Genomic DNA, 12,888 nt, shown 5'->3' with positions numbered 1-12,888 from the left:
ACTTGGTGTGTGTCAGGAACAATTCTAATTTTTTTTTGAATTTTTGAATTACCTTTTTATCTTTGTACGTATTGCCTCCTGATTGTAAGATGGCTTTTGCCACTCTTGGCATCACAGCCACATTTAAAGATAGAAAGCTCAGGGGCCTTCCCTGTGGTGTAGTGGTTGAGCCTGGCATGCTCCACTTTGGCAGCCTGCATTTGCAGGTTCAGATTGTGGGCACTGACCCACACCGCTTGTCAAATCATGCTGTAATGGCGACCCACATACAAAATGGAGGAAGATTGGCACAGAATATTGGCTCAGGGCTAATCTTCATCAAACAAAAAAAAAAGGAAGATTGGCAACAGATGTTAGCTCAGAACAAATCTTTCTCACCAAGAAAAAAAAATAGAAAGCTCAGAGGTACAGTGACAAAAGATCTTTTCTTCAGGAAGCTCTGGCATTTCATCAAGGGAAGAAAACCTCAAAAGCACCCAGAAAGTAGAATAAAATTAAAGAGACGGAAAGTAAAGAAAAAGTAAGCATTTTAGAGAATCATTTTATTTTTATCTATCTATCTACTTATTTATTTATTTTGCTGAGGAAGATTGGCCCTGAGCTAACATCTGTCACCATCTTCCTCTTTTTGCTTGAGGAAGATTTGCACTGAGCTAACATCTGTACCAGTCTTCTTCCATTTTGTATGTGGGTTGCTGCCACAGCGTTACTGATGAGTAGTGTCGGTCTGTACTCGGGATCTGAACCCACGAACCACTAGGCCACGGGACTGTCCCCTAGAGAATCATTTTAGAAGTTCCCATAGCTGACTAATAGGCATTCCAGGAAAGGAGAATGGAAAATGGGGTAGGGTAGAAAAATGAATAATACAAGAACAGTGTTCAGAACTGAAGGATGTGAATTTTCAGACTAAAAGTGCATGCAGGTGCCAAGGACAATGAATGAAGAAAGATCCACACCAAGGTACATTATTGTAAAATTTTAAAACAATAGGAATAGAGATAAGATCCCAAAAGCTTCCAGAGAGAAAAAGAAGAATCAGGAAACAGACATCTCGATATCAACACTGAATCTAGAATACAATGGAGCAATGCTCACAAAATTCTGAGGGAAAATGATTTCAACCTAGAATTCTATACCTGATCAAACTGTCAATTAAATGTCATGAGAGATCAATTTTCAGATATGCAACAACTGAAATTTACTTCTCATGTACTCTTTTTGTTAAAGAAATTACTAAAGAATGTGCTCCAATAAAATGAGTTAAATAAACCAATAAAAATGAAGACATGGGACCCTACACAAGACAGCATAAAGACAAATACCAGAATGACTGTTAGGAAAAGGCAAAAAGATCAATCAGTCTGAATTTGAGCTGAAAGGTAGAGTTTCTGTATTAGTCATGATTCTCCAAAGAATCAGAACCAATAGGATGTGTATATATACAAGAAGAGATTTATTATAGGGAATTAGCTCCTGTGATTTAAGAGGCTGACAAATCAAATCTGCAGGGTGGGCCAGCAGGTTGAAGACCCAGGAGAGCTGATGCCTCAGTTCTAGTCCAAAGGCCATCAGACTGGGTACCACAAACTTGGCAATCTGAAAACAATTCTGCGGTTGGATGATCTGTATAAATTATTTTAGAAGCTCATTTATTAAGCCATATGCTGGTCTCTTGTTTAGGGTAGTGTCTATATCTGCATAGTTAATGAGTACACAACTGCAATATTAAGACAGTCTGGCACTCTAGGTCATCTTTATGTACAAGCCTATACTCTCTGGAAAATTGAGATATTACTCCCACTACTTCTAGGTTGTATTTGCCTTTTGTGATGTTTGAATGACCAGGCATTTCTGTTTCTTTTAATGCATTTGTTAGAATGACTTGTAATGATTGTGAACTGTATGTTCACGGAATTCAGAAACCATGAATTTCTTACTCTTCTTAGATCTTAGCACTCGTGCCCTGTACCTTTGGCCATAGCTTGGATAAATTTTTTTTAGTTTTCTCATTTTAGGATTTTTAGTTTATGTAAGGACACTACAAAATAATTGTAAGTAGTACATGAGCACTCCTTGTGTAACCATAGAGCAGTAGAATATTAGCTGTTTTATGTATAACTTTGTTTGTGAAATACTATTTACAAACAGATCAAAAACAATTTTGCTAATTGAAGGACACATCTTATTTAAGTTTCCAAGATGAAATATTGTTCATCTTGGTAGAAAAAAATTTTACATTGCATGCTCTTCCAAATATAGGCACACAGATGAAAGCAGAATGAAAAAGTTCACATTTCAGGTGCTCAGATTTGTCAAATGATAAAAAGGAAATAGTATTTTTAATAAGTATAATAATATTCAGAAATAATTTTTGAAACAATAGGAAATATACTAAAAATAAGAACAAGTCTAAAAAATTGTGATAATGCGGACTGAAGTGGCTCAAATAAAATTATGGCAAAAAAAGGGTAATGAATTAAAAAAAAAAATGAGCCTGCCCTATACATATTCTCTCAGGTCAGCCCAATATGGCCCTCTTCCAGGAAAAGTAGATTGTACTTCATTTTCCTATTCCTATATTTTGAAAAGTCACAAAGTTGCTGAAATTCTGGATCAACAGATTAAAAAGTAAAATAATTATATCTAATCACCTCTCCCACACATATAAATGTATACTTGTATTGATATTGAATGTAATTACTTGATTTTGGTGAAAACTTTGAATATATCTTAAAGAGATATACTCTTAAAGAGTATACACTTAAAGAGATTTCCACTGCAGACATTTATAGTATATTCCACTTCCTGCCTCCAGGAAGTCCTTGCAATTTCCTCCTTCATCTTGTTCAGACAGATAAAGTACGCTCTAAGAAAATATCAGTGATAAAATTGTCTTATTGACTTTGCAAAATCATTTCTCAAACATTAACGGATAAAATGTTATTCTAAAAGACTATTTTAGGGGACAGCCCTGTGGCATATTAAGTTCACATGCTCTGCTTCAGTGTTCCAGGTTTGCAGCTTTGTGGGTTTGGATGCCAGGCGTGGACCTACACCACTTGTCAGCCATGCTGTGGCAGCAACTCACATACGAAGTAGAGGAAGACTGTCACAGATGTTAGGTCAGGGATAATTTTCCTCAGGAAAAAACAAACCCACTATTTTAAAAAGAATGGGAGGAAAAAACATTGGAATCTTACTTAGAAAACTTAAAATATATAAGAGATTTTGCATTGGTATTGATTTTGAAAACTGAAGTCATTTTATGGATGTCTCCCTGTTGTATAGTAGACTAAACCTGAGTTGTAAGGGTAGGGTAATACAAGTCTGTTGATGGTTTTAACAGTCTTCTAACTAACTTAATAATAGCAAGGACCAAAATGTTGCTAGTTCAAGGTAGTTTCTTTGTTCCTTGTGTTTCAGCGTCATGCTAGTAATATAAATTGTAATGTTCATGTAAATAATCAACTTACATTTTAAAAACTTTTTTAATTGAAGTCAAATACATAATATATTTTATACTTATAATCTGGAAGTTAATTGAAGCTTCACAGTAAAATACATTAAGTTTCAATAATAATATTCACATAAATAAATGCCTATGGCTTATTGAATATTTAATAAAATTTTAAGGACAAGTAATTATCTTCTGTTGCATTTTTCATATTAAACAAAATTTTAATTTAAAATTGTAAATGTTTTAATATATTCAGGAAGTTTTCCTAATTATATATTTTTGCTTAGTTTGTGCCAAACCAGGTACTGTTACATATTGTACCTGTTGCAATATTATACCTATCTCCTCACCTTGTTTCAAAAATATCTTTTTCATTTTGACCAATACAGAAAATATAAGGAGTAACTTTTGGAAAATAACCCATCTGGGCAATAGAAGCACCACATTTCAGTTATTTATTAGGATATTTATTCTCTGCTGAATAAGAACAAGAAATGACATGCACAATAGCCAAAATTAGAATTTATCTATTGTATGTGGTGGATACCAAATACATAGTTACCGTGATGTAGGCAGAAGATAAATGCTTCATGAAGAAGATTCATTATTAAGATTTATTTTCAGAAAACAAATATACCCAAACTAATATGTAAAAAATTAAACATTTTTACAGTGCCTAGCGTGGTGCTTAGTTCAAGAAATAATATCAAAAGCAAACATAAAATATCTGTTATATTTTAAGTGGTTTTTTTGGTAATATAAGCCCATGATTGTGACATACAACTTGTAAAATATTCATTTGATGTTTTCCAATACAATAATAGATAAATAATACTAGATGATACTGTTATTGCCTTGCTTGATCAGATGATTTTCAGTTTTATCACTATATTCTCTCACGATGGTGATGTAGTAGTTAATGTTGTTGGTCTTCAGTTGATTAGATAGCTAACACCTGGCTTACTCAGGCTAACACTTTCACACCAATAAGTAAAACTTGGTAGGATACATTGTGTAATACACAGATCTTATGCTGTAGTTATAGCGTTAAGAAGTCCTTGTTATTATGAATGTGCATTATGAGTATATTGTACACAGTCCTGGTATGCAAATGTGTAGCATTCAGAGAAGTGAAATAATTCTGTGTTATTATTATCTTTGTAAATTACATCTTAAGAGTTTTTGAGGACTTTATGATGGCAGTTTTCTATAGTCACAGTCGTACAGTATGTGCAGCACAAAGTGTTTTCTTTCACTATTAACAATAACTGAGCCAATGAAAATGCTTTTTAAATATACACCCGGCAAGCAGTTATCTGGCTCTTCCTTCTTACTATCCACAAACCATCTTTTATCGTCTTTTAAGACAGCATATGAAACAGCTTTGTAAACATCTGTTTTTCATTGTTAATTGTCAGTAAAACCGAGGATTTAAATGCTTCTTTGGAATCCTCTTAATCTTATCAAGAAGAATAAGTTGTATATGTTTATCTTTTCTTCTTTAGATTGTTTCTTTATCATTTAAAAAATACACACATACTGTCTTCATTTACTTTCTAAAAATTACTTCCAGGATTACATTTTTATAGATATTTTTAGGACATTGCTTTGTAGTAATTAATTGAAATTATTAGCAACATAGGCTACATTATACCTAAAAAAGATGCATGATAAATATAGACTTAAATATAGCGTGCCTTTTCAAATCATTTTCAGATTTTTCTTGGGTATAGTCCATGTTGAAATGTGCAATGATAGAAAATATAAGGAAAAGGTGTTTGTTAGCCAGATTAATTTAGAGCTACAAATCTCTTGCCATATTTATTCTTTAGGAAATATATGCTTTATTTTCATAGGCTTTTCTGTTCCAATAGTCTAGGCGTTAATGTCAATGGAGTATTTCTGGCAGTGGTATACTAAGGAGGCTTTTGCAATAATACATTGTATCTTCCTTCTAAATGAAAAGAATCTGTTGCAATAATTACTTTAAAAGTTCTAAAATTCTGCTCTAGTTGTTTTGAATTTATAATGTAAAAGCAAATGTACCTACCTCTTGAGAACAGAGAGAGCATCCATAATTTAATAATTAAGTAATATGTAATAACCAATAATTTTTGTTACCTATATAAACCTAAGTAGTAAGAGTATGGAATACTAAGAGAAGTGGTTGATTGTTAGTGAAAGCTTTTTTTCAGAATGTACTCATTTCACAAGATTTTATAACCTTTTTAAAATTGCTATCCTTTCATGCAATTAGAATGCATTGTGCATTTTTCTTTTTTAAAAGGCTTGTACTTTATTAGTTTCTAAACTGGTATAAATTGGAAACTCACTATTTGCTATTTATATCGCTTTTCAGTCTTTGCTTTTCAAACTTGTATTGAAGTGATGTAGAACTAGGCCTTATCACTGCATATAAAATTAATTGAAATGACATATTGTTGCAGTTTCTATGGCAACCATATCATGATGCTGATGCTCTTAAAAATTTATAAACTATAATCTGAAATATGCTAATTCTAGTGAACATAGTTAACACTTATTTGCTTAATATTCAGTTTAGTATTAAACTTCATCAACTTTGAAAGTAGGTTGATAACATATTGTATACAATTAAAAGAGGTTTTTGTATTGAGCTCCTGAGTTTAAATATTTTCTCCAAAAGCCTACTATTCTAGAACTTTAAGTGTGAAAAGTAAAGCTTTTCATTTATTATTGTCTTATACAGACATGAATTAACATGAGGATGATCATTGTTGCAGATTCTCAATGTTCCCCCCCCTCATTTAAAAGATAAAATATTCAAACCTAATGCAAAACATCCTGATGAAAATTTAAACATTCAGTAAAGCCATTGAGTTATTTAAATAATAGCAAACATCTAGATACTTGGAACATTGACTTATTTTTTAGCTTTCATGCGTTTATTTGACCTTAGGTAGATAATCTCTTTATCTTGTATGTATGATTATGTTACATGTTAGAGGCATAAAACTTGGCAAGTTATCGAATAATTTTGCATAGCAATTATATTAAAGACTGATTTGAAGATATGGTTTGAAGTTTCTTTTAGAACTGATTTAAAAGTAAAATATGTTATTTGGAATTGGTTTATAATTATAGATTCTCTTTTTAAATAAAGCTCTTTTTAGATATATCTTTTGATAAGTCAGAAAAACTTTCAGAAATGCATATAGCTTGTTGGTTAATAAAAATATCTGAGGTAATTTAAATAGTATATGCCAAATAAAATGAATTAACATCATATGTAATTACCAAATGTACGTATATTGAACAGAATATTTCTGCTGGCATATTTGGTGAAAATTAATTTTCAGTATATGTGCAATAGGCTCTTAATTAATATTTATTAAATCATAAAAATGCAAAAGATAGATCCTTAGTTAATACACTTTTAATTATTTGCTTTGCCCATATTATGCATTCAATAATATTTAAATGTGAATAAAAAATATGGAAAACAAGCAAAAGTTTTCAGTGTAATTGTGATATTTAACAACACACACACAAAAGAAATCCTCTATTTAGAAATTTTAAAAATAGCAATCTGGGATTTAGAAGAAAGATTTTTAAGTAACCAATTTTAAAATTAGAGAATTTAGTCAAATGCAGTTTTTAAAAACAATGTTAAAACATAATAATACATAAAGCATAAAATTTCTGAGAAATTATTCAACTTTTAAAGACAGTAATATTAGTAAATTATTGTTTAGTTTGATATTTATCAGTGAGCAGTTTTACAGCATTATTTTTCTATCCTTTGCTTGTCTTTTATTAGGCATGGGAATGGATCTACATGATTTATCAAATGTTTCTAGCGTGGCTAAAATGTATAATTACTGAAATGGTAGTCATCTTAGTGAATTCTAAACCTCAGATTTGGGAAGAGGGTAAGTGTTTCTTTAAACAGAGAGAGCCACATATGAAGGCCAGAGAGAGGCCTTAACAATATTACTTGATGATGAAAAGGTAACATGATATCTCAGAATGACACTATCCTGTGGGATACTTTGAATTTTAGTGAATAAAGTTTATTTCTGTGGATGAATTATCCTATAACTCTTTATCATATTTTTCATTTCTGTGGTTTTTGTGATATTCATGCTTACCTATGTAATTATCTAGATCACTTTTACTTAGAAAAATAATTTTATGTATCATTGTAAGACAAACATTTGGATGACTGATAAAAAATTCACTTTTCATCTGGATCGTTTAGTGGCATTAGTTTTGGCAGCCTTAAACTGTGGAACAATCATTACTTTAATAAATAATTTTCTTTCAGGTAGCATTACAAAAATATTAGGTCTGGCATTTTTAAATGTTAGGTCTGGTGCATATATGTGAGGTGATTGGTAGAGGTTTATAATTTTCTGGTTTCTACCATATTCCTTCTTATGGTGGTTTTAGTTCATTTTCTTTTGCCAGTGAGATTCTGTTTTTAGTAAAGTGAAGCATATATACCGAATAGTGACAACTCCTCCCATGTTGTTAGGAGATTGATTTAAAGATCATGGAATTGGTGCCTGATGGCACATATGCCATGTGTTCCAGTTTCTAGTCATTGGACTTTGATTTGCTTGTTCTTTAAATGAGGTTTCTACCCAGGCTTAGTTTCTGCCAGTTACATTAGGCTTCACATGTATATCCCTTCCATTTAAGAGAAGATGAACTGCCAGAATTATGCGTGGTAAAACCAAGACCCTTCCAAGATAAGGCTCTGGGAGCATTGTACAAGCCTAATGTTCTTCCGTGAGGTTGGCCCACCCCACTGCGACTAAGACATAAGATGATTTGAGGGCTATTACATACTTACAGTTTTCATAGTGGATTAGAATAGCATTACTTAGCACAGGTGTTTCTATAATTGGGATTCCCTGGGAAAATTCAGTACTGTATTCGATAACACAGCTTTCCACATGAGTGGAGGAGCAATCCAATGTTAATTGGCTAGGCTGTGGCATGAAACAGGGGAATGGGGTCTGGTTTGGGGGCCTGTTGCTTCTCTTCTTTGAAAAGACATTTCCTGTTGTCCACTATTAGCATTGGGTTGCTGTGATCCTCTTTTTAAAATTTAATTTATTTCATTAGTTATTATTATTACTATTAGGCTGATCAAAATACTGAAAGGTCCCAGTTGGAGTCAATAAGGGATGATTTATGGCCTCATATAACACAAGATAGTTGCTGAGTGTCCTTTTTCTTGAGATAAATAAAATTGTTTTCCCCTTCCTTTTGTAAAGCATTACATTTAAACAATGTCTATGCACCCAAGCGGCAGGGAAATGACCGAGGCACCTGTGAGGCACAGTTCACGGAGGAGGATGGACTTGGAGTGGCCTTGTAGACGTTCCCAAGCCTTGGAGGCAGTCTCCAGGCATAACAAAGAACAATCACAAGTTACTTCAGGATTTAGCTAGGGGGTTCTTAAGCCTGCTATCCTTGTAATGCAAAGCGTGAATACAGGAAGAACGATGTGCAAAAAAGGGCTTCAATAGAGGTAGCCGTGGGAAAATAGAAAATCGCTGATGTAATTAACAATCATTATTCTACCGAATCCATTGTTAGACAGTCAGAAGGACTGATTTCCTGAGAAATGGGTGACTATAGAACTAAGTGTCCAGCCCTCGCAGCAGGCGGCCGCGTTGCCTGAGCATCCCTCTCATTCACGCAGTTCTCTCGTCCGGAGTCCCCAGCTAGTGACCTCAGGGCTGGTCGCGCCCTTGAGTCTCTTTGTCTCCTGTCCCGAGGGTGGAGAGCAAGCGGGAGAGGAGCCCCGGGGAGCGCGGAGTCCGAGGTGAGCCGAGGTCGCAGCAAAGGGGAGCTCGGGTTCTCGGCTAGGACCGGAGCGGATGCTACGCCTCTCCGAAGCTACCTCCACCCCGCGCCACTGCCCTAGGAGTTAATGCTTGAAGTTTCGGGGCAGCAGCGCCTGCCTTGGAGCTGCAGACTCTTTGGCCCGGAGCTTTGAACTTTGCGGGGACAATGCGTCTTCGCTCTGTTCCCGGCTACTGGTTTCAGCTCCTGTGTAGTTTTCCACTTCACTCTTCTCAGGCTGGGTCTCAGAGAGCGGACTGTGCCTTGCTCAGACCGTTGGCTCGCGGGGCACCGTCCCTTTGCTTCCATTTCCAGCGGTCCCAGGCGGTCTCCAAGGCTGCGGAGCCGGCGTCAGCCGGGTTCGTCTGGACAGCCGGGAGCCGAGCGCAGTCTTCCGCTCGACCTCAAGGTGGCGACTTAAGCACGTAAACAAAGCTAGGCCCAGCCCGGCGTTTGGCACTCGCGCGGATCATCCACGTATCATCCTAGTTTTCCCGCTGCTCTCAAGCGGGGCTGAATTGACTGTTAAAGGGACTTGAGTTTAGATGAGGAGTTTGGCCAGAATGGCAGAATGTGTGTGTGTCCTTGTGGGTGTCTGTGTGTATATGTGCGTGTGTGCGTCCGAGAGCGCGGAGGCGGCTGGAGGTGGAGATGCGATGGAAACCCTCAGCTAAACCGGTTTGGGACGCAGCGAATCTCCCCTCCATCACCTGAGCCCTCAGGCCTGGCGACCCGGTGGGCTGGGGCTTCCCGATCGCTCTGCAGCCCGAGATGCCGCGACCAGTGCGCAACCGGCAGAGGGATGCAGGGTCTGGTGGCTGCCGCCAGCGGTGGAAGATTTGCTAATCTCGTTTCAGTGACACCCACAATTTATGAGTGGAGAGACCTGGAAAATAAAACGCTTCGTCTTGCCGTACCCTTCTCCGGGGTGCATGCCGGCTGACCCGAGTGGGAGGGGTCCTTGGGGGTGGGGAAGAGAGAGACAGCGAAAGAATAAGCGTGCGACAGTCACACAGTCTTACCTCCGGGACGAAAGGACACGGTTCCTAGAACTGAGATTTCCACAGCCAGTCTGCATCCCAGCTGTTTCTCCCGTAGCCTCTTTCCTGCCTAACACAGCCTTCTGCCTAACTTGGACAGGGCTTGAGCTGCCCCCCTCCTCTTTTCCTTTCTTTTTGCTTTCCAGACATTCCCTAAACTCAACCCAGGGCAAATCCAGAAGTCGGTACAGTACAGAGCTTCCATTCAATTGTGGGGGGAAAAATCCCGTTTACAGTTTCGCTTAGGCAGATGGAAGTAGATGGTTACGGGACTTTGGGGGGTGCATGGGGATGGCATGGGGTATTCGTGGCAGGGGATCGCGGTTTCTCTTAGGTCTTGGTGCTGCAGGTAAGATTCCCAGATTCCAGCTGCCCTCGTGCCGAGCTGCGGTGTCGGGGAGAGTGGAGGGCGATCCTTGTCTGATTAGAGGGGAGTGGAGGAGGATGAGTAGGGGAGAAATGGACCCTGGACAGGCTCCACGGAGACATTGTCTTGGTTTGTGTCTCTGCCCGCTCTATGCTGCTGCCTTTGGGAGCCTTTTGAGCTGAGTAGTATGCTCTAGCCTTTTTCTCTCCTTTTTCCCCCTTCTAAAATGTGTTTAAAAAGAAGTGAATATCCTTATAAAATAAGTTAAAAATCTTTCTCTGACTTTCCATTTGAGATGTCAAAGGATTAAATAAATGAAACTTTATTTGACCGGGGAGTTCACCCAGAGACTCAACGACATCTCGGGTCTTTGGCCTTATTCTAATTCCATGGTGGTAATTACCCTTCGTTTCTTTAAGTGCAATAGATTTATTGCCTTAGAGACTATGCACAGTTTGATTGAATTATTCATTTTTTTTCTTTGGTGTAGACTGCATCTGGGGACTCTGATGTGACGTGTAGATTTTTTTTTCAGGAACAAAGGGAATGTGGAAATGAAAGAGAGAGGGAGAGAGAGGCTGGCAGATGTAATGAGACGCGGTGAAGGTGTACGCAGACTGGCACTCCCACTCCTCCCGTCTGCTCTCACTGCAGCCCTGGGTAACTCGCAGGCTAACACAAACAGCTTTTCTCCCGCAGCCTGCCCTCTGTCACTGTAAGTACATCAGCCTTCTCTTATCAGCATGCAGATTCCAGCCACGCACTCCCCTAGCCTCGGCTTTGCACCTTAGACAGCAGAAGCACATTTAAAAATTAACTTTCCTAAGCCAGGAAAGACATGCCTGTAAAACTTATTTTTGATTTATCTTTATTTTTCTTTGAAAAAAGTTCATGCATTTTTACCACTTTTCCCCACCTCCTTTGTGGCGGTGCTGCTGCTGCTACTGTCGCTACCGCTGTGGTCTTCCCAACAGGATGACGCGCAGATTCAAATGAAATTTAATGTTATTCTCTATCCGTGTAAAGTCTAGAGAGAGAATGCCTTATCCTTTTGCAAAATGACATTTTAAAGAAGGCAAGCGTTATTCACAGTTTGTTTTTTGCTTTTGTTGTTGAAACACGAGTTCCGACCTCTTTGAGGCAGAGTCCCAAGGGCACTGTTATTTGGGAGTTCGGATTATTTGGTTACACCAAACTTAAATGAAGTGCGATGGGCTGCTGGAGTGTTGGTATGTTTGTTATCCCTGTTTAAGGAAACCAATTGATCAAACTTTTCTCCGTGCTGTAATTAAAGTTTAAAACTTCTTCCCTTTTGGCTTTTTATATTCCTTCACTTATTCTTCGTTTCAGTAAAAGTTTTCATTACCCGTATTTTGGAAGTAAAGACATTTATACTTGTCCTATTTATGCAGTAGCTATAAAGCCCTTCCTGAAAGAAGTTGGCGACCTTAAGGTGAAGTCATGTAGATCTGAATTGTCCACCCGGCTGGTGTAAGGAGACTTTAAAGGCGAGAATTCAAGGTTTTAACAGTCGTTATGATTTTTGCGTGGGTGCTTTAAATATTAACTTCTCGAACAGAATTCATTGCGTTGCCCTTCCCAAGTTCAGGGGGACCTCTCTCCAGGAACCGCGCGCGCCTTTTCTTTGCGGGTTCGCGCCTCTTCTGTGGAGGTGCGAGGCCAAACTTAGCAAAGCCGAGTTGCCTTTGCTGGTTGCCACGCGCAGGGACACCGGCACAGCACGGAGGCAGCGACAGCTGCGGGCAGGTAAGTCAACCTCCACTCGCTCGCCCCTCCTTCCCTCCTTCGTTCCCCTAGCTCCGCGCCCGGGGTTCTTGCGCCGCGCGGGGCTCCGACCCCCAGGGAATGCGCCCGGATTTGGCCGCGGTGTCTGGGTGTCCTCTACTCCTTCGGGGACTTCTCCGAGCCCGCAGGCCAGTGCGGACCAGGTGGAGAGCCGGCACTTCCACCCACTGCAGCGCTCTCCGCCTCGCCCCCAGCGCTGTACATTCCCGCCCCGGGCTTGAAAGGAAACCCTTAGGGCGCACTCCCGCCCCCAGGGCCACGTGTCACCCTGTGCACAACCTGAAGTGCGGCATCCAGACCCCAAACTTTAGTTTCCTTCCTTTAGGGATCAGTGTTGTGACCAGCTCCGGGTTCCGCCTTATCAGTCTAGGTTGGTA

At 38.5% G+C, this 12,888-nt stretch overlaps 1 long non-coding RNA gene across 1 annotated transcript in view; it reads right to left on the bottom strand.

Annotated features, from left to right (window-relative positions):
• The window catches only part of LOC138925222 (uncharacterized), a 38,077-nt gene extending 27,629 nt beyond the window's left edge, over positions 1 to 10,448 (bottom strand). Inside the window, exon 1 of the long non-coding RNA XR_011441144.1 lies at positions 10,321 to 10,448. This is a non-coding gene — a long non-coding RNA (uncharacterized lncRNA). The remainder of the gene's footprint in view (positions 1 to 10,320) is intronic.
• Between the last annotated feature and the right edge of the window lie 2,440 nt (positions 10,449 to 12,888).

This window comes from Equus caballus, chromosome 7, assembly GCF_041296265.1.
Source record: "Equus caballus isolate H_3958 breed thoroughbred chromosome 7, TB-T2T, whole genome shotgun sequence".
NCBI classification, from domain to species: Eukaryota; Metazoa; Chordata; class Mammalia; order Perissodactyla; family Equidae; genus Equus; species Equus caballus.
This window is presented reverse-complemented; position numbering and strand designations above follow the sequence as displayed.